Source organism: Notolepis coatsorum (genome assembly GCF_963971535.1).
Source record: "Notolepis coatsorum genome assembly, chromosome: 19".
Lineage (NCBI taxonomy): Eukaryota > Metazoa > Chordata > Actinopteri > Aulopiformes > Paralepididae > Notolepis > Notolepis coatsorum.
The window spans coordinates 51,107,999-51,127,396 of record NC_140183.1 but is presented as its reverse complement, the minus strand read 5'-3'; positions in this window follow the sequence as shown (position 1 = coordinate 51,127,396).

Below are 19,398 nucleotides of genomic sequence, written 5' to 3'. Positions count from 1 at the left end.
TTCAGGGGGACGCCAGGCGCGCGCCTCGGGGACGTGTTCATTACGCTTTAACTACCGGATCTGTCCTTGTCTCGCGGCCTCCCCGTGTCATTGTCTGCCGGAGCTTTGAGCGTGTGGATGTGTGTGTTTGTGTGTGTGTGTCTGCTACTGGCATCACAACCAAACACTCCCTGGTCTCAGTGCGTGTGTATGTGTGCGTGTGTGTGTGTTTATGAGGGAGAATGACTGTGAAGACGGTATACTCTCCACTGTGTATGGATACAGTTGGTGTTTGTACTGTGAGAAATAAAGAGTGATTCACTGACTTTTTGGTCCTCTGTCTACATCTGACTTGAGAGTGTCTCCTATCAAGCTTCCTTTCACCTCATCATAATATATTCTCTCTCTCTTTCTCTCTTGTTCACTCTCTCTCTCTCACACAGACACACACTCCGCTCGCCCTCTGACAAACATGATGTCTCATTTGACTTTGCATGCTGCTTCTGTGTGATAATGTCAACTATGTGACAGTGTGCGTGTGCAGAGTATTTTTGTTTATGCGTGCATCCTATGCATGCAGTGATGAGGTGTCTGAATGAGAATGCACGTGGATACTGTGCGCGTGTGTGTGTGCGTGCTGTTAGCTTGTGTGATTGCAGCAATCAGATAGGGGTGTTAATCAGAGTTTGTTCGTCAGTGGTCTGATGAGGGGCGACGAGGGCCGCTGATTGTAATGCGACACCTCCATCCGCCTCTCTCTCTTTTTCTCTATCTCTCTTTTTCTCTATCTCTCTTTTTCTCTACCTCTCTCTCCCTCTCTCTCTCTACCTCTCTCTCTCTCTCCCTCTCTCCGAGACAAACTAAAGAGACAAACCTTTGGAACGGGATCAGATCATAATCATATGGTGCATGCTACTACAATGACTCCTCTTTACGCTTTAGGAACACAGGGACAGATTCTACAAAAAGGCAAACAAACAAACAAAACAAAGCAAGGCACCGAACTCGGTTATGCTATAATACATCAGTGTGTGTGACACTGGGGGGGGGGGGGGGGGGGGGGGGGGGGGGGGAAGACGCAGACTCTATTACAATATATGCGCTTTCATTCCAATGGACCCAATGAAACGTCTGTGACAGATAACGGGTCATATATCATGATCCAGGTGTCAGTGTCAAACCTATTGAATATTAAGAGTGGTGGTGGTGGTGGTGAGGGGGGAATGTCCGGGTTAGAGGGGAAAGGGTGTGTGTGTGTTGGGGGTGGTCGCTATGGGATAGGAGGTGTCTGGGGGTGTGGGGGTGTGGGTGGTGGTTGGGTTATGTACCCCAATGCTTTATAGCCCTGTCTCGTCGCTGACGGGTTTGTTCAGATCCCTCTACCCCCCTCTCTCCCTTCCCTCTCTTTTTTACGAGGGGGCCAAGCGCTAACGCTATTATGGCTGCCTCATCAGCCTAGTCCCTACGAGGGCTGATACAAATTAATTAACCTAATTAGGGGCTGTGATTGCGGGCGTGATTATAGGGGCTGGAAGGGAGGGGGGGGGGGGGGGTTGAGGGAGCGGGGGGGGGGGTTCTGTGGTGGAGGTGGGGGCGCGCTGGCAGCCAGGGTTCAGGCGGTGATGAGCTGCGAGGTGTGGGAGAGCAGCCAAGACGCTCTGCATGGTTAATGAGGAGTGCTAGTGATAGCTTCAATCTCTCTCTCTCTCTCTCTCTCTCTCTCTCTCTCTCTCTCTCTCTCTCTCTCTCTCTCTCTCTCTCTCTCTCTCTCTCTCTCTCTCTCTCTCTCTGTCTCTGTCTCTCTTTCTCTTCCCCTCTCTATCTCTCTCTCTTTCTCTTCCCCTCTCTATCTCTCTCTCTCTCTCACTCTCATCCCCCCTCTCTCTCTCTTTCCTGTTACTGGGTGTCTGAAATGCTCTTTCTGAATTTCTCTCGCTCTCTCTCCAGTTGTAATTTCTCTCTTTGCGTCTGCCTTCAGATTCAGACCCCCCCCCCCCCACCCCCCCCGCGCTCTGTTTATGTCTGTTTTTTTTTGTTCTCCCCGTCTTTCTTGACTTTGCCTTCCGCCCTTGTGCTGTTTCCTTTTAGTCAGCTGACTTTTAGGCTGCACTGCCCCCCCCCCTCCCCCCTCCCCGGGGGTTAAATAATGTACACTGTTTTGTCTCTGTACTGTCTTTGTTGATGGGACTATAACATTGAAATAAGACATGTTGTGATAAGTAAACACATAGTGTTAATAGCAATAATACAATGTTATTACACCGGGCTGTGTCATTATTATTATTATTATTATTCTTTATACATATCTACAGTGTGTTTAGTTAAGAACAACACATCCTGTCTTGTTTATTTGTCTTATTTCAACACAACTATGTTTGAAGAGTGTACTGTACATGACATCCCACACACATATATGTACTCTCTATGCACTGTATTACCGTACTCTATAGGATACAGAGCATCTTATCTTTCACTTCGACTGTACTCTCCACGAGGAGCAGGAATACACTCTGAGAATACACACACACACACATATGCGCGCACACACAGAGAAACACATACAATTATCATGGGGGCACATCCATTCCTACACACAGAGTCATAGAGCTGAACACACATGCACACACTGACACAAACTGCCCCCCTCTCTCGCTGTCTCTCTGTCTCTGTCTCTCTGTCTCTGTCTCTCTCTCTCTCTCTCTCTCTCTCTCTCTCTCTCTCTCTCTCTCTCTCGCTCTCTCTCTCTCTCTGAATGTCTCCCATTCCCACTCCCGCCCAGGCACACACTCGAGAGGGAGCAATATTTAAATCCCCTTCTATTTGTATTGGAAACAGAACAAAAATATTCTTGAGACCGAAGCAAAATGTGTTTTCTTGCCGGCATCAGCAATTCTAATGTTTCTAATGAGTCGGAGGTGGAGGAGGAGGAGGAGGAGGAGGAGGAGGAGGAGGAGGAGAGAGAAGCCCCTGGAAACTGTAAATACCCCCCCACCCCATGGCAGGAAGTTCCCTCAGAAGTGTGGTGTGGGCTGCCTTGTTTACCTCTCCTGTAAAGCCAGCGTTGTCCAATATCCACCTGATTGCAATGTAACCTTTGAATATTGTCATTGGCGTTGTATCGGTGCCTCACTGAACACGCCGTGGATTGTGCCATTTGATTTCCAAGATTGTGCCTTCTCCTCCTCTCCCTCTCTGTCTCTCTCCACGTCTCTCTCTCCCTTGTCTTGCTCTCTCCCCTGTCTCACTCTCTCCCCTGTCTCTCCCCATCTCTCTTTCTCTCTCTCTCCACTGTCTCTCTCTCTCCTTCCCCTTCTCTCTATCTGTCTCTCTCCCCTCATATCTCTCTCTGTCTCTCTCCTTCCCCTTCTCTCTCTCTCTCTCTCTCTCTCTCTCTCTCTCTCTCTCTCTCTCTCTCTCTCTCTCTCTCTCTCTCTCTCTCTCTCTCTCTCTCTCTCTCTCTCTCTCTCTCTCTGCCTCAGTATCAGTTCCAGGGATGTGATTAGGAAGCTACTAGCAGGCGGAGATATAGGGGAGGTGTGCATATCACCTTTTTAATCTGGAGCCGCAGGAAAAAGGCCCCTTCTGTTTTCCTCTCTCTCAAGGATTCTGCATTGTAAATCGCTGCAAGGCTCCTCATATATGGAAAATGTGCGAAGGCTTTTCATCAAGCATAAAGGTTGGAGATGAAAAGGGAGAAAATAAAAACGGGGAGATTTATGAATATGAGATTGAATGGAAATAACTTGAATAGGGGAAACGGAAATATTCTAACAAAGAAATAAAGAGTGCATCGTAAAGTAGGCATCTCTAAAAATGTACATGTGTGATGCCGCAGTTTAACAAAAATATACATGCAACCAGTGATCAATCTGTGTCTTGTATACAACAGTATGACACCCCCAGGAGGAGTTGTTTGGAAAATCCCAGTATTGTTCTCCTTTCCGCTAGCGGGAGGCACAGTGAATGGTCTGACAATTAACCAGTGGTTTGAGAGAAACATTTAGTGTTACATTACTATTCACTAATACTGCTTTACTACAATATCATCTGCAGCAGGATTGATATGATGGGGGACTTCTACAATACCTAGCACTATAGCAACAGTGGTATCTAATTTGATATTGAACATTAGTGTTCTAATGTCTGTGGTTCTCAACTGATGTGGTACGGCAGGCTGGAGCACCAGAGAGGGAGCTCAGGTATGCATTTAGTTTGAGCTCAGGTGCAAAGAAAATGTGATAAACAGATAATTAAATCCTTTCATTAGAATTACAACCACTCATACTCGTGATTTTGTCTCCAGGTGAATGCATGTGGAGTCTTTTACTGCGGTTTGTATTCAAAAGGGGGATGAATGGGTATGTATAACTACGATTCAGGTGAATTAGCCAACAATCAATAATTTAGTGTGACATTAAATTGTGTGTCTGGTGCAAAGTGTGTCTTGGCAGCAAAGTGCTCTGGAACAACCTGGCCACACTACAGGGAGTGATCTGCTAACAGAAGCATGATGATAGATCATAGAAATCCACGTGATTATGAACTCCTCATATAATCTATTTATATCCATATCCACTGTTAAACCCCTCACTGTTAAAACCCTCACTGTTAAAACCTTAAAACCCTCACTGTTAAACCCCTCACTGTTAAAACCCTCACTGTTAAAACCCTCACTGTTAAAACCCTCACTGTTAAAGCCCTCACTGTTAAACCCCTCACTGTTAAACCCCTCACTGTTAAAACCCTCACTGTTAAAACCTTAAAACCCTCACTGTTAAAACCCTCACTGTTAAAACCTTAAAACCCTTACTGTTAAAACCTTAAACCCCTCACTGTTAAAACCCTCACAGTTAAACCCCTCACTGTTAAACCCCTCACTGTTAAAACCCTCACAGTTAAACCCCTCACTGTTAAACCCCTCACTGTTAAACCCCTCACTGTTAAACCCCTCACTGTTAAAACCCTCACTGTTAAAACCCTCACTGTTAAAACCCTCACAGTTAAACCCCTCACTGTTAAACCCCTCACTGTTAAACCCCTCACTGTTAAACCCCTCGCTGTTAAAACCCTCACTGTTAAAACCCTCACAGTTAAAACCCTCACAGTTAAAACCCTCACAGTTAAAACCCTCACAGTTAAAACCCTTACTGTTAAAACCCTCACTGTTAAAACCCTCACAGTTAAACCCCTCACAGTTAAAACCCTTACTGTTAAAACCCTCACTGTTAAAACCCTCACAGTTAAAACCCTCACAGTTAAAACCCTCACAGTTAAAACCCTTACTGTTAAAACCCTCACAGTTAAAACCCTCACAGTTAAAACCCTTACTGTTAAAACCCTCACTGTTAAAACCCTCACAGTTAAAACCCTCACAGTTAAAACCCTTACTGTTAAAACCCTCACTGTTAAAACCCTCACAGTTAAAACCCTCACAGTTAAAACCCTCACAGTTAAAACCCTCACTGTTAAAACCCTCACAGTTAAAACCCTCACTGTTAAAACCCTTACTGTTAAAACCCTCACAGTTAAAACCCTTACTGTTAAAACCCTTACTGTTAAAACCCTCACTGTTAAAACCCTCACTGTTGAAACCCTTAGGCCTACTGTTAAAACCCTCTGGGGACATTTTTCTATTCCTATTTTTGGTTCGTCTGGTGTAATATGTATAATGTATATTATATGTTAATGTAATGTATATAAGTATAACCTCAACTCTAATGCACAATCATGTTATATGGGGCATTCTACCGAATTAGTTCAAAGTGCTGTCCCACAACAAGAAAAACTATTTAACAAAACAATTAAGTATTCAGACATAGATATTTACTAAGAATATGTTATGATCTATTTAAACCCAAGGCATTAAATTATATTGTGATGAGCTAAATATATACAAAATCATCATTTATAGGGTACTTTCTATTGGGAAGTAGCTGTCCCAAACCCTGGCATGTAAATTTCAATGTATGTAAATAACACTCTTTTCAATCTGCACGGTGATTGATTGAATGGAAATTGTATTAACAGATTGCAGAATGGGTACAATACAGTACAGCTCAATACACACAATTGTTAAGGGGATGCAGACCAGAGAAAGACTTTCGTCTTGTTTACATCAGGGTCCCCCATTTTCAATTCATAATGAATTGTAAGTAAGGGTGCAACTTGCTCAGTGCAATCCATTCTTTGTGGCTCTAGCCCTAGGTGTTTTGTAAAACAAATTAAGTATATTGAGTTATAAACTAAAATGTTATGATAATGATTGGTTAAATGTATGTTAAATTTCTCTGTGTGTAACTTTAAGAATTGTCACCACCGAACACATAATTCTCTTCAATTAAGTACACTTTTTGGGGTTTCATGCGAAATATTATGTTTTTATGTGTGTACACCTCTTCAAAGATGTGTATGCTAGCTATGTGCTTGCTAGCATTATTTAGTTGTGCTCAAAGTTAGCTAGAATTGTCACTACCTAAACATATGGTAAAGTTTCGTAGTGATGTTGTTAAGGTTTGTAAAGCGACCCCAATAGCACAACACAAGACAGGTATGAGAGTTAGCCAAAAACAGGGCATTATTTATTTCACAGGGAAAAAAGCAACACTGACCCTTTAAGGGTGAAATACACTAGAGTCCATGAACAACAAAAATGCAGCGCTGTCCCTTTTAAGGGCGAACGAAAAAAACATCCAGGACATCACGGAAATGTTCAGGTAGTCAAGAGACTCACCAGGCAAAGGTGCCGACAGGGAACTTGAAAAACGAGGACCGCACGGAAGCGGTGATTACACAGGGAGTATCCACAGGAGCATGAAACGTATATTCGGTAGAATGGCCCAATATGTCTTTGTTTTCAGGACAAACTGGGTTATCAGAATATCTATGCTGCAGTGATGTCACATTAATGCATAAATAGTTATATGACCATAAATACAAAAAGATACTAAATTGTATTGAAATCACCCATAGAACAATAATTCACCACCAGCCTTTTGGCTTTTGAAATATGTTCTTCTAAAAAAACATGCTATCCCTCACACATCATGAACTATTTACTTTTAAAGATAAGTCGCTATGTGTTCTTTTGTCCAAAAAGTTGGTTTTGCTATAGTTTTGCCTAAATCTGTGTCCCTCAAGGTCAAGGTCAGTGGCCCTCCTGCTTGTGGTCAGTGGCCCTCCTGCTTGTGGTCAGTGTCCCTGCTGTTTGTGGTCAGTGTCCCTGCTGCTTGTCTTGGGTTGATTGACAAATGGAAGGAGGGATCCCAGAATATTGCACCTTTATTGTGCTTTTTGTATACCAATAAAATTCTATATAAAAATACATTTACATTTAGTCATTTTATCCAAAGCGACTTACAAGTTCTGTACGACAAGTCAGCAGGAAGGGTACAATCAATCAATCAATCAATCAATCAATCAATCAATCAATCAATCAATCAATCAATCAATCAATCAATCAATCAAATTTATTTATATAGTACAACTCTTTCAGCTGAGTAACAATGAGCAAACAGTATAATTTGATAATTTTTCTTTTATTTATTTTTCTTTTATTGTATTATTTTTACACATAAAATGTGTACATTTTCTTTTTAAATTTAAACATATACAACACTACATATATAATACAATACAATATATGGTGCAAATGGAATAACGATTATGTATCCACATTATATATCATGTTACAATACTATCCAAATGCACAAAGGAGAATTTACACATTATGTATTATGCTCAAGTTATTCTGCTGATTATTTGAGTTGTTGGGTTGCATGCAGACAACCATGCAGCAAATTAGGTGAGTCTCATGTTACTCTATTATCCATGTCCATGTCAATCTGCTCAGGAACAAGCAACATAGCCTCTGATTCATCAATAGACTCAACCAATGTATCACAGGATACATATTGCATAGGCTTCAGCTACCCTAACAGCAACAACAGCAGTTGCTTTCAACATGGATATATGGATAAATGGTCACAGAAGACAGAAGACATTCACAGTTGGATGTATTAGTTTTATAAAAGCCAAAAGGATACTGCTTTTCCAAGCTGGATTACAGAGTTTCTGAAAGGGCTAAGACCACACTTGATGGCTCTTTAGAAAGCTGCAACAGTCAGCCAGAAAACAAATAAAAGTGTGCAGCTAATTTGCTTTTGATTTAAACTAAAGTACTTTCAGGTTTCTTTTTGGTCATACCTTGCACTTTTTTGGGTGCTCACGAGCTGTGCCTCTACTGCGCTCTGTGTATTTACATGTGTGTTTGTGTATTTACATGTGTGTTTGTGTATTTACATGTGTGTTTGTGTATGCTATGTATCAGAGCATGCGAGTGTGTTCTGTGTATTTACATGTGTGGTTGTGTATTTACACGTGTGTTTACATGTGTGTTTGTGTATTTACATGTGTGTTTGTGTATTTACATGTGTGTTTGTGTATTTACATGTGTATTTACATGTGTATTTACATGTGTGTTTGTATATTTACATGTGTGTTTGTGTATGTTTGTGTATTTACATGTGTGTTTGTGTATTTACATGTGTGTTTGTGTATGCTGTGTGTGAGAGCATGTGAGTGTGGTCTGTGTATTTACATGTGTGTTTGTGTATCAAGTCAAGTCAAGTCAAGAGTTTTATTTGTCACGGCATACAAGTATACAATGAAATGCGGGTGGTCTTGCCCGCAACGATGTGCAATACAGTGGTACAACATATAATAGAATCCAATAAAACAACATTGTGCAATAAACAGGTAACAGGTAACATGGTGTGACATCTCGGTATCTGTACATAGTTATTTACAGAGCATATAGGACATGCTAGGTAGCTTTGGTAGTGCAATACACTGTTACTGTTGTTATACTAATTTAAAGTGGCCTTTCCTTTTGGCCATAAGTGGCTGAGCGCACCACTCTCTGTAGGGCCTTCTTGTCCTGTGCCGTGCTGTTTCCATACCAGGCAGTGATGTTTCCGGTCAAGATGCTCTCTACAGCTCCTGAGTAGAAGGACTGGAGTATCTTCCCCGATACTCTGAACTTCCTTAACTGTCTCAGGTGGTAGAGGCGCTGCTTCGCCTTCTTTACCACTGTGTCTATGTGTGTTGACCATGTCAGATCCTCTGAGATGTGGACCCCCAGGTACTTAAAGCTGCTCACCCTGTCCACGGTAGCCCCGTTAATCATCAGTGGTGTGTGTGTCTCCTGCTGTCCTCTCCTATAATCCACGATCAGCTCCTTGGTTTTACCAATGTTCAGGAGCAGGCTGTTGTCCTGGCACCAGCGTTCCAGTACCTCAACCTCCTCCCGGTAGGCCTTCTCGTCATTGTCCGAGATCAGCCCCACCACCACCGTGTCGTCTGCGAACTTCACTATGGAGTTGGAGCTGAACTTGGCCACACAGTCGTGTGTGTATAGTGAGTACAGCAGGGGGCTCAGAACACAGCCCTGGGGGGACCCGATGCTCAGGGTGATGGTGTTGGAGGTCTGACCCCCCACCCTGACCGCCTGGGGTCTTTCACTCAGAAAGTCCAGTACCCAGGCGCTCAGAGCGGAGCTCAGACCCAGCTCGATCAGCTTGTCCACCAGTCTGGTGGGGACTATGGTGTTGAACGCTGAGCTGTAGTCAATGAACAACAGTCTCACATAGCCCCCCTTCTGACGGTCCAGGTGAGAGTATGCTGTGTGTGAGAGCATGTGAGTGTGGTCTGTGTATTTACATGTGTGTTTGTGTATGCTGTGTGTGAGAGCATGTGAGTGTGGTCTGTGTATTTACATGTGTGTTTGTGTATGCTGTGTGTGAAAGCATGTGAGTGTGGTCTGTGTATTTACATGTGTGTTTGTGTATGCTGTGTGTGAAAGCATGTGAGTGTGGTCTGTGTATTTACATGTGTGTTTGTGTATGCTGTGTGTGAGAGCATGTGAGTGCGGCTTGAGCGAAAAGGAAACTCTGCTTACCAACCCTGTTCTTGTGCTCTGCTCCACCACTATCCATCCTCACAGCCGCTCAAGTCTTTATCTTATGTGAGGAATAACACAGCTTCAAATTCCATCCGTTGGGAAAGTTGTCACTGAAGTTGATGGTGAGTGGTTTTGGCCATTTTTAAAGCATGGATTGACCTGTCACTACCCAATGAATCCTTCCCGCCAGATCAGGACCAAACTAGAACACGCTTGTATGCTACTTTTGTACAGTTCTTACAATAGGCAATTTGGAGACAAAAGTACTATGTTCGCCAGAGGGAAGAGCAAATAATATCATGCCTAATCAACTGCCTTTCTATTGTTGGCTAAATTAATATCTAACTAGATCACAAAGGCAGATTATTAAGCCATTAAGTAATGGATTCTAGTTTGCTAGCATTATCTAACTAATGGCTGCCATATTTGTTCTTCTACAAAGATTATCATACACATCATACACATGTGCACATCATCATTATGCACATATCATCATACACATGCGCACACATCATCATACACATGCACACATCATCATACACATGCAGCACACATCATCATACACATGTGCACATCATCATACACATATCATCATACACATGCACACATCATCATACACATACGCACATCATCATACACATGCGCACATCATCATACACATGCACACATCATCATACACATACGCACATCATCATACACATACGCACATCATCATACACATACGCACATCATCATAAGTATGCGTACATCATCATACACATGCACACATCATCATACACATGCACACATCATCATACACATACGCACATCATCATACACATACGCACATCATCATACATGTGCACATCATCATACACATGCACACATCATCATACACATACGCACATCATCATACATGTGCACATCATCATACACATGCACACATCATCATATACATACGCACATCATCATACACATGCACACATCATCATACACATACGCACATCATCATACATGTGCACATCATCATACACATGCACACATCATCATACACATACGCACATCATCATACACATACACACATCATCATACACATGCACACATCATCATACACATACGCACATCATCATACACATACACACATCATCATACACATGCACACATCATCATACACATACGCACATCATCATACACATACGCACATCATCATACACATGCACACATCATCATACACATACGCACATCATCATACATGTGCACATCATCATACACATGCACACATCATCATACACATACGTACATCATCATACACATACGCACATCATCATACACATACGCACATCATCATACACATGCACACATCATCATACACATACGCACATCATCATACATGTGCACATCATCATACACATGCACACATCATCATATACATACGCACATCATCATACACATGCACACATCATCATACACATACGCACATCATCATACATGTGCACATCATCATACACATGCACACATCATCATACACATACGCACATCATCATACACATGCACACATCATCATACACATACGCACATCATCATACACATACGCACATCATCATACACATGCACACATCATCATACACATGCGCACATCATCATACACGTACGTACATCATCATACACATACGCACATCATCATACACATACACACATCATCATAAGTATGCGTACATCATCATACACATGCGCACATCATCATATACATGCGCACATCATCATACACATGCGCACATCATCATACACATACGCACATCATCATAGACATGCACATCATCATACGCATACGCACATCCTCATAAGTATGTGTACATCATCATACACATGCGCACATCATCATACACATACGCACATCATCATAGACATGCACATCATCATACGCATACGCACATCCTCATAAGTATGTGTACATCATCATACACATACGCACATCATCATATGCACATATCAGGAAAAGGTCCCAATCCGGCGGGGGAGACTGAGTGGGTAGTGGTAGCGCAGGCTATTGTATGAATTAATGCTCATGTGAAGATGAAAAAGAGGAGTAATGTCGATCATGCAGAATGAAGGCAAGGTAATATAATTTTTGGTAATGTGGGAGGAAGATAATGAGTGGATAGCTCCTGTATATGCTGCATAATTGGTAGCGTTGCACAAGGGGACATTATGCAAGATCATGGATAATTTCTACTGAAACATATTAACATTGAAGGCTAACAAGTGTAGGCTATGTAGGCTACTGATCTTCAATGACACCTTTGTAAAGCTTGAAAATGATGGTCACTATAGATGACACGTGAGGTTTAGTGAGAATCACATGAATGGCTTAGAATTATTTAAAATAAAATCTGTTTTTCAATCAATTCAAAGGGCAACATGTTGGCAAAGTGACTACTTTTAAATGACAAGTATAATGTGCCAGTAACTTTTTCATAAATGTTTGACCATCAGGACCTAATAACAAACGACCTCAGGCCATGCAGCATCACGAGCAGCGTATTTGAGAGGCCTTGATTGGTTTGAGTGACAAAATGCGCTTCTCCCTCAGGTGAAATTAACGGCAATCCGCTACCCGCTCCGCTCACGTTCCACTCCACTCTCATGCTCCGGTGTGTGTGTGCAATGCGCGTGTGCACATGCGTTTATTCATAAATTCTTTCAGTTTGAGCACCTTAAAAAAAATACGTGTTTATTGCTAAGCTACATGATAATATGAATATTCACCATTTACTGTTTGCACTTGTAGTAAGTTGCTTTGGATGAGAGTGTAAGTGAAATGCTCTAAAATGTAAATGGTGTGAACAGGAGTCATTGGTACCCATACTTCAGGCAAGGTAAGAGGAGCCACAAAGTGCTTGATGTTCAGGGTGAGGACAGAGAGAGTAAGAGAAAGAGAAAGGGGGGGGGGTCCTTGAGCGACATCTTTTGGCTACTCTCCTCTCTTGCCTCGCTGATAAGCGCTGGTCCCTGTCAGAGGGAAAGTAAATACGGCACTTACAGATTCCCCTCTCATTTGGCGGAGAGAGAGAGAGAGAGAGAGAGAGAGAGAGAGAGGTCACACTTACATTTTAATTAAAGCTAGAGAGAGAGAAAGAGAGAGAGAGAGAGTGATACCCCTGCAGTGAACTGATGCTATCAGGGGACCGCGGCAGGCAGGCACACAAGGAGATGAGGGGCCGAGATCAGGCCTCCGACCAGTGTGTGTGTGTGAGAGAGAGAGGATGCACATTTGTGTGTGTGTGTGTGTGTGTGTGTGTGTGTGTGTGTGTGTGTGTGTGTGTGTGTGTGTGTGTGTGTGTGTGTGTGTGTGTGTGTGTGTGTGTGTGTGTGTGTGTGTGTGTGTGTGTGTGTGTGTGTGTGTGTGTGTGTGTGTGTGTGTGTGTGTGTGTGTGTGTGTGTGTGTGTGTGTGTGTGTGTGAGAGAGAGAGCCAATGAGAGAGTACACATTCAAGTGTGTGTGTATAATGTTTGTGCGTGTGTGCGTGCGTGCATGCGAGCGCAGGGCTGTGCGTAGCTCTCGGAGCTAAACAGCTGTAGCGAGGCTGCTATCAGATATTTATAAGCGTCTCATGAATATGGATGGGCGGCGAGATGGGACCGATGTTTGTCCTCTAAGAGGGGATGAAAGGAGAATGTGCCGTCCTCCCAGAGAGACCCAGTCAGGGCCGCTCTCTCTCTCTCTCTCTCTCTCTCTCTCTCTCTCTCTCTCTCTCTCTCTCTCTCTCTCTCTCTCTCTCTCTCTCTCTCTCTCTCTCTCTCTCTCTCTCTCTCTCTCTCTCTCTCTCTCTCTCTCTCTCACAGCAGAGCACTGGAGCTCTGTATGAGGAAGAGACGGCTGGGTTGTGTGTCAGCGGGGGTGGGCAGGGGAACAGGACATACAGGCTGTCGAATGGTAACATTTTATAAAATGGGATTTGAGATGTTCTTGGATGTTCCCCCAGTATTTCCCTCATGGTTTGGCTCAATTGAAACCCTGTAATGTAAATGTGGACGCCGTCATCAACATGCTTCCTACTTGGTACTCGCTCCCCAGTCCTCTCTTGGTATTCGGTCACTTTGTGGAGAAAAAGAAATATTGTAAATGTTTTTGTGAATGTTTATTGATAGAAAGTGGAGAGGCTTTCGGACTCCATGGTGATTGATGTGTTCAAGTTCAAGTTTCAAGTTAAAGTTTCTTTAATAGTTGTCATACAGAAGTACAGAATACTTTTATACAAAATGCTTCTTTCTGTTACGCTCCAGAGACTGTGCTAGACAAAAGATAAGTATGAAATAAAATAAGATAAGTATAGCAAGTAAAAGTAAAAAATAGAAGTAAAAAATAGAAGTCACGTACGTAGACACAAGTGTTCAGTATGTACATATGTACAATGTTCAATGCAGGATAGCAGTAACTGAGTTACCATACAATATAATGCAATATACTAATATACAATATACTATATAGTGCAGAGCAGAAATGGGATGAGGTACAATTTAGGTACAATTCACAATTTACAGTAAGGTGTCCTGAGGTATGGGTTGTAGTGCAAATTATTTGCCAATGAATATAAAGTGTGTCTAGGTGTTCTAAAGTGTGTAGAGTGGGTGCTGCAGTGGGTTGATTGTTTAAAGTGAGTGTGTGTGGATGTGTGTGCTGTGAGTGCATTTGATGGTTGTTGCATAGTGTTATTGTTCGTTGAGCAACCTGATGGCCTGGGGATAGAAGCTTCTTCTGAGTCTTTCTGTGCTTGCCATGAGACTCCGGTATCGCTTGCCTGACGGCAGCAGTTCAAAGAGGCAGTTGTTTGGTTGGCTGGAGTCCTTGATAATTCTCTTAGCCTTACCCCTGCACCGCTTGTTGTAAATGTTCTGGAGAGTGGGAAGCCCCCCTCCAATTGTGCGCTCGGCTGAACGGGCCACTCTCTGTAGTCTGCTACGGTCTTGTGCGGTGCTATTCCCAAACCAGGAGGTGATATTGCCAGTCAGGATGCTCTCTATTGTACATGAGTAGAAGTTTTTTTTTTTTTAAACTTCAATTTTTATTAACATTTATAGACAAACAACACTTACACAAAAATGGATCCCATAACACAATATGAAAGAATGCAGTGAACATAAATGGTTACATGAATAGCATTGTTGGTTATATGTTTCCACTACAGTTGTTTTTCCAGGCACTTAATACAAAGACTGATTGTATACCGCCCTTGAACAGGTATAGACAAATTTAATACCTACTCAAAAGGATTAGATACTGACTAAGGCAAATATGTATGGTATGGGTCCAGTGACCCTCCTTGAATTTCTTTCTTCTCTTATCCTTCGCCCTTTCTATTTCTTTTATACTAAATTTCTCTTTGCCTTTTGATTCACCCATTTACAAACCACATCTTCCTTGATTATTAATACAACATTGTTAAACAGACATAAATAATAAAGTACAAAAAATGTAATACAATTGTAATACCCAAAAAAAATAAAAATAAAATCAGAAAATACTAACTAAGTCAAAAGTGTGTGACATGGGTTCAGAGACCCTCCTTGAACCTCTTTCCTCCTTTACCCTTCGCCCTCTTGTGATGCATTTGGTTCTTCCTCTGTGATGTCGTTTTCGTTCCCCTTGTAATCCTCCCACTTTCCCCATCTTTCTCCAAATTTCTCTTCCTGTAACCTCAGCATGTGTGTTATGAGTAGAAGTTCTTAAGGATCTTCTGACTGACTTGGAACTTCCTTAGGCGCCTGAGGAAGTAGAGGCGTTGCCGTGCTTTCTTCACAACACTGTCAATGTGTGTGGTCCATGTCAAGTCCTCGGATATGTGGGCTCCGAGGTACTTAAAACTGTTCACTCTCTTAACCGGTGCCCTGTCGATGCTGAGGGGGCTGTAGTCCCTGACCCCCGACCTCCTAAAGTCCACAATCATCTCCTTTGTTTTGCTGACGTTCAGGGAGAGGCTGTTCTCTTGGCACCATCCCGCCAGGACCTTGACCTCTTCCAGGTAGGCCCTCTCGTCGTTTGCAGAGATCAGGCCCACCACTACTGTGTCGTCAGCAAATTTGATGATTGTGTTGTTGTTCCGCTGAGCCACACAGTCATGTGTGTACAGGGAGTAGAGGAGGGGACTCAGAACACAGCCCTGGGGGGCCCCTATGTTGAGGGTGATGGATGAGGAGGTGCAGTTGCCTGCTCTCACCACCTGGGGTCTAGACCACCTGGGGTCTGGGAAACAGCTAAAACTACAGTTGCAGCCAGTTCTAGAAACACTGGTTTGTGTTTGTTATTTTGTCAAGTTGAAAACATCTATAGAGCAGAGGTTTCTATGTGTCTGCCGGCACCGGAGACCCCTCCCCCCATAACTTTACCCAGCTAACCCCTCATCTTAACTTTACCACGCTAACCCCTCCCCTTAACTTTACCCAGCTAACCCCTCCCCTTAACGTTACCCAGCTAACCCCTCATCTTAACTTTACCAAGCTAACCCCTCCCCTTAACTTTACCCAGCTAACCCCTCCCCTTAACTTTACCCAGCTAACCCCTCCCCTTACCCAGCTAACCCCTCCTCTTAACTTTACCAAGCTAACCCCTCCACTTAACTTTACCCAGCTAACCCCTCCCCTAACCCCCTCCACTTAACTTTACCCAGCTAACCCCTCCCCTTAACCCAGCTAACCCCTCCTCTTAACTTTACCAAGCTAACCCCTCCTCTTAACTTTACCAAGCTAACCCCTCCACTTAACTTTACCCAGCTAACCCCTCCCCCTAACCCCCTCCACTTAACTTTACCCAGCTAACCCCTCCCCTTAACTTTACCCAGCTAACCCCTCCCCTTAACTTTACCCAGCTAACCCCTCCCCTTAACTTTACCCAGCTAACCCCTCCCCTTAACTTTACCCAGCTAACCCCTCCTTTTAACTTTACCAAGCTAACCCCTCCTCTTAACTTTACCAAGCTAACCCCTCCACTTAACTTTACCCAGCTAACCCCTCCCCTAACCCCCTCCACTTAACTTTACCCAGCTAACCCCTCCCCTTAACTTTACCCAGCTAACCCCTCCTCTTAACTTTACCAAGCTAACCCCTCCTCTTAACTTTACCAAGCTAACCCCTCCACTTAACTTTACCCAGCTAACCCCTCCCCCTAACCCCCTCCACTTAACTTTACCCAGCTAACCCCTCCCCTTAACCCCTCCCCTTAACTTTACCCAGCTAACCCCTCCCCTTAACTTTACCCAGCTAACCCCTCCCCTTAACTTTACCCAGCTAACACCCTCCTCATCACAACAGGCATCACTTCTCCTTTTTGCTGTACCTGGAGGCCGGCCAATATGAGTCTCAGTCGCTTACTGAATGGCTGCATTTTATATAGCGCAGAGAGAGAGCAGACAACTGGACAGGTTCCAAGGGTGTTTAATATCAAAAAGGTATAGTAGTTGGACAAGTGTGAGGTCAAAGACGAGGCCGGGTTCTCAGATGGGGCGTGGGATGATCCAGGAGAAGCGTAGTCCAACAGGCGGAGGTTCGTAGATGAGGCGGGCAACACAGACAGTTCACGGGGAGATCAAAGAGAAGGGTAGTCCGACGAGTGAGAGTCATACACGGGATACAGGATGAACGCTGGGAAGGGAGCCAGGTAGTGGACTAGAGACAAGGGAGGACATGCGGGGTTATGGTGCGTTCACGTCAGGTGGGAAGAAGCGGACGAACCAGATGACATCTCGTTGCTACAACTAGGAAGCATTCACGCGTTGAACGCGAGGAAACGCCCACATCCAAGATGGCGATCTTAGCCTACTGTTAGCCTACTGCTACAAGTCGTTAGCAAGTTACTTTAAAATCAACTGTAGACGAACAGCAGCAAGTATAGCTCGTTTTTCATATGAAGAGTACAGCAGTATGATTGTATTATTCTGATTATGTGATCAAAGTGATCATTTAACTTGTATTGCCGACATCGCCGTCAAGCTTGCTGCCATGATGGTTGATACTTCCGCATTTCGGGACGCGAAGTGGGAGATATCGGGGTATATAAAAAACTCCCATATGACCTAGTAGGAATTACCACTAGGAGGCTGACGTGAATGGCTTTTCCCAGTCGGAAGCTGGTTCTTCCGCTTCTTCCCACCTGACGTGAACGCACCATTAGACACGGCAGGACAGGTACAGGAATAAACAGGCTACAAGCAAAAACGATGACTGGCCCCGTCTTGCAGTATGCAGTATTAGTCGGGTGATTGCTGATCGCCAGCAGCTGTGGATGCCTCGGGACCTGCCTCCACACCAGGTTCCAATCCTGCAATTAACCCCACATACCCACACAGAGACAACGGAACTAGTAACAACTAGTTACTAGCACCAGGAGTCCACAAAATTCTGTAACACAAGCATGCACATTCACAAATGTGTATTAATTCATCATCAATTTTATAGCTTGGCCTTCTTTTACATCTTTACTTTGTCTAGCAGCAAAGCACACAGGGGTTGCTTTAGTGATTGTGTGGTGGATTGGTGGTAACTTAACATTTGCTAGCCATGGCCTAGCCCCGAATGCATGCATTAAATGCCACTGAGTGTTTGGCATAGGCTATATGGTACACACATTTATATTTACACACGTTTACATTTAGCATAATTAACAAATGTATATGCCCACTGCCGGCATGTATCCGGGTCTGGCTTAGGCTTTTAATTAACAAGATATGAATTTATGTGAAGGTGTTAGCTAGTGGCATTCCTTCAATCCAACTGTCCTTTTTTCCAGAATTAACTTGCATCACCACACTGTTGTATAATCAAACAGTGTTAATTTACTTGAATTTCAATGAGAAAATAATGTACATTCATGACGTTTCTTAAGAGAATCCAAATGATATGTAACGTTAATATCTCTGTGAGGGAATCTGTCGAAGTTGTCTTTGAGAGTGACAGCTTCCGCGCGGCACGGTGGCCCTCGAGACACGACCTATAGAATACTCTGACACATAGTCAGGAATGGGTGATAAACAATCTGTGCGTGTGTGATATTCTTACTGAAATGAAACATATCAGATGGAGCTTCCAAATGTTGTCTATTTCACAGATATGTGTTTCCTTGCATATTCCTATCAAAAGATTGCGTTTGCTGTAACGTTGCTGTGCGATACTCACATGAAGTCGCAGGACCCTCTGCGAATCCTGAATCTGTGATCAACATTGCTTGCCTGTTGACATCTAAGTGCTTGTGTTGTTATAATCGTTGTGCTGACATTATCAAGTAAGCGAAACGTTTCTTTATATGCTTTTCTGTGTGAATTGACCTAGATTTGAAGTGTCTGTAGTGCAGAATATAAAGAGAAGATGGAGCATTTTATGGCTTTGTTAGAACATTTGGACACAAAAGCATTTCAAACAAGTTTATTACAGGAACTTTTCCATAAAAGCATGCCACGTTTAAAAGGCACTACAAGGCTGTTTATTACGAGATA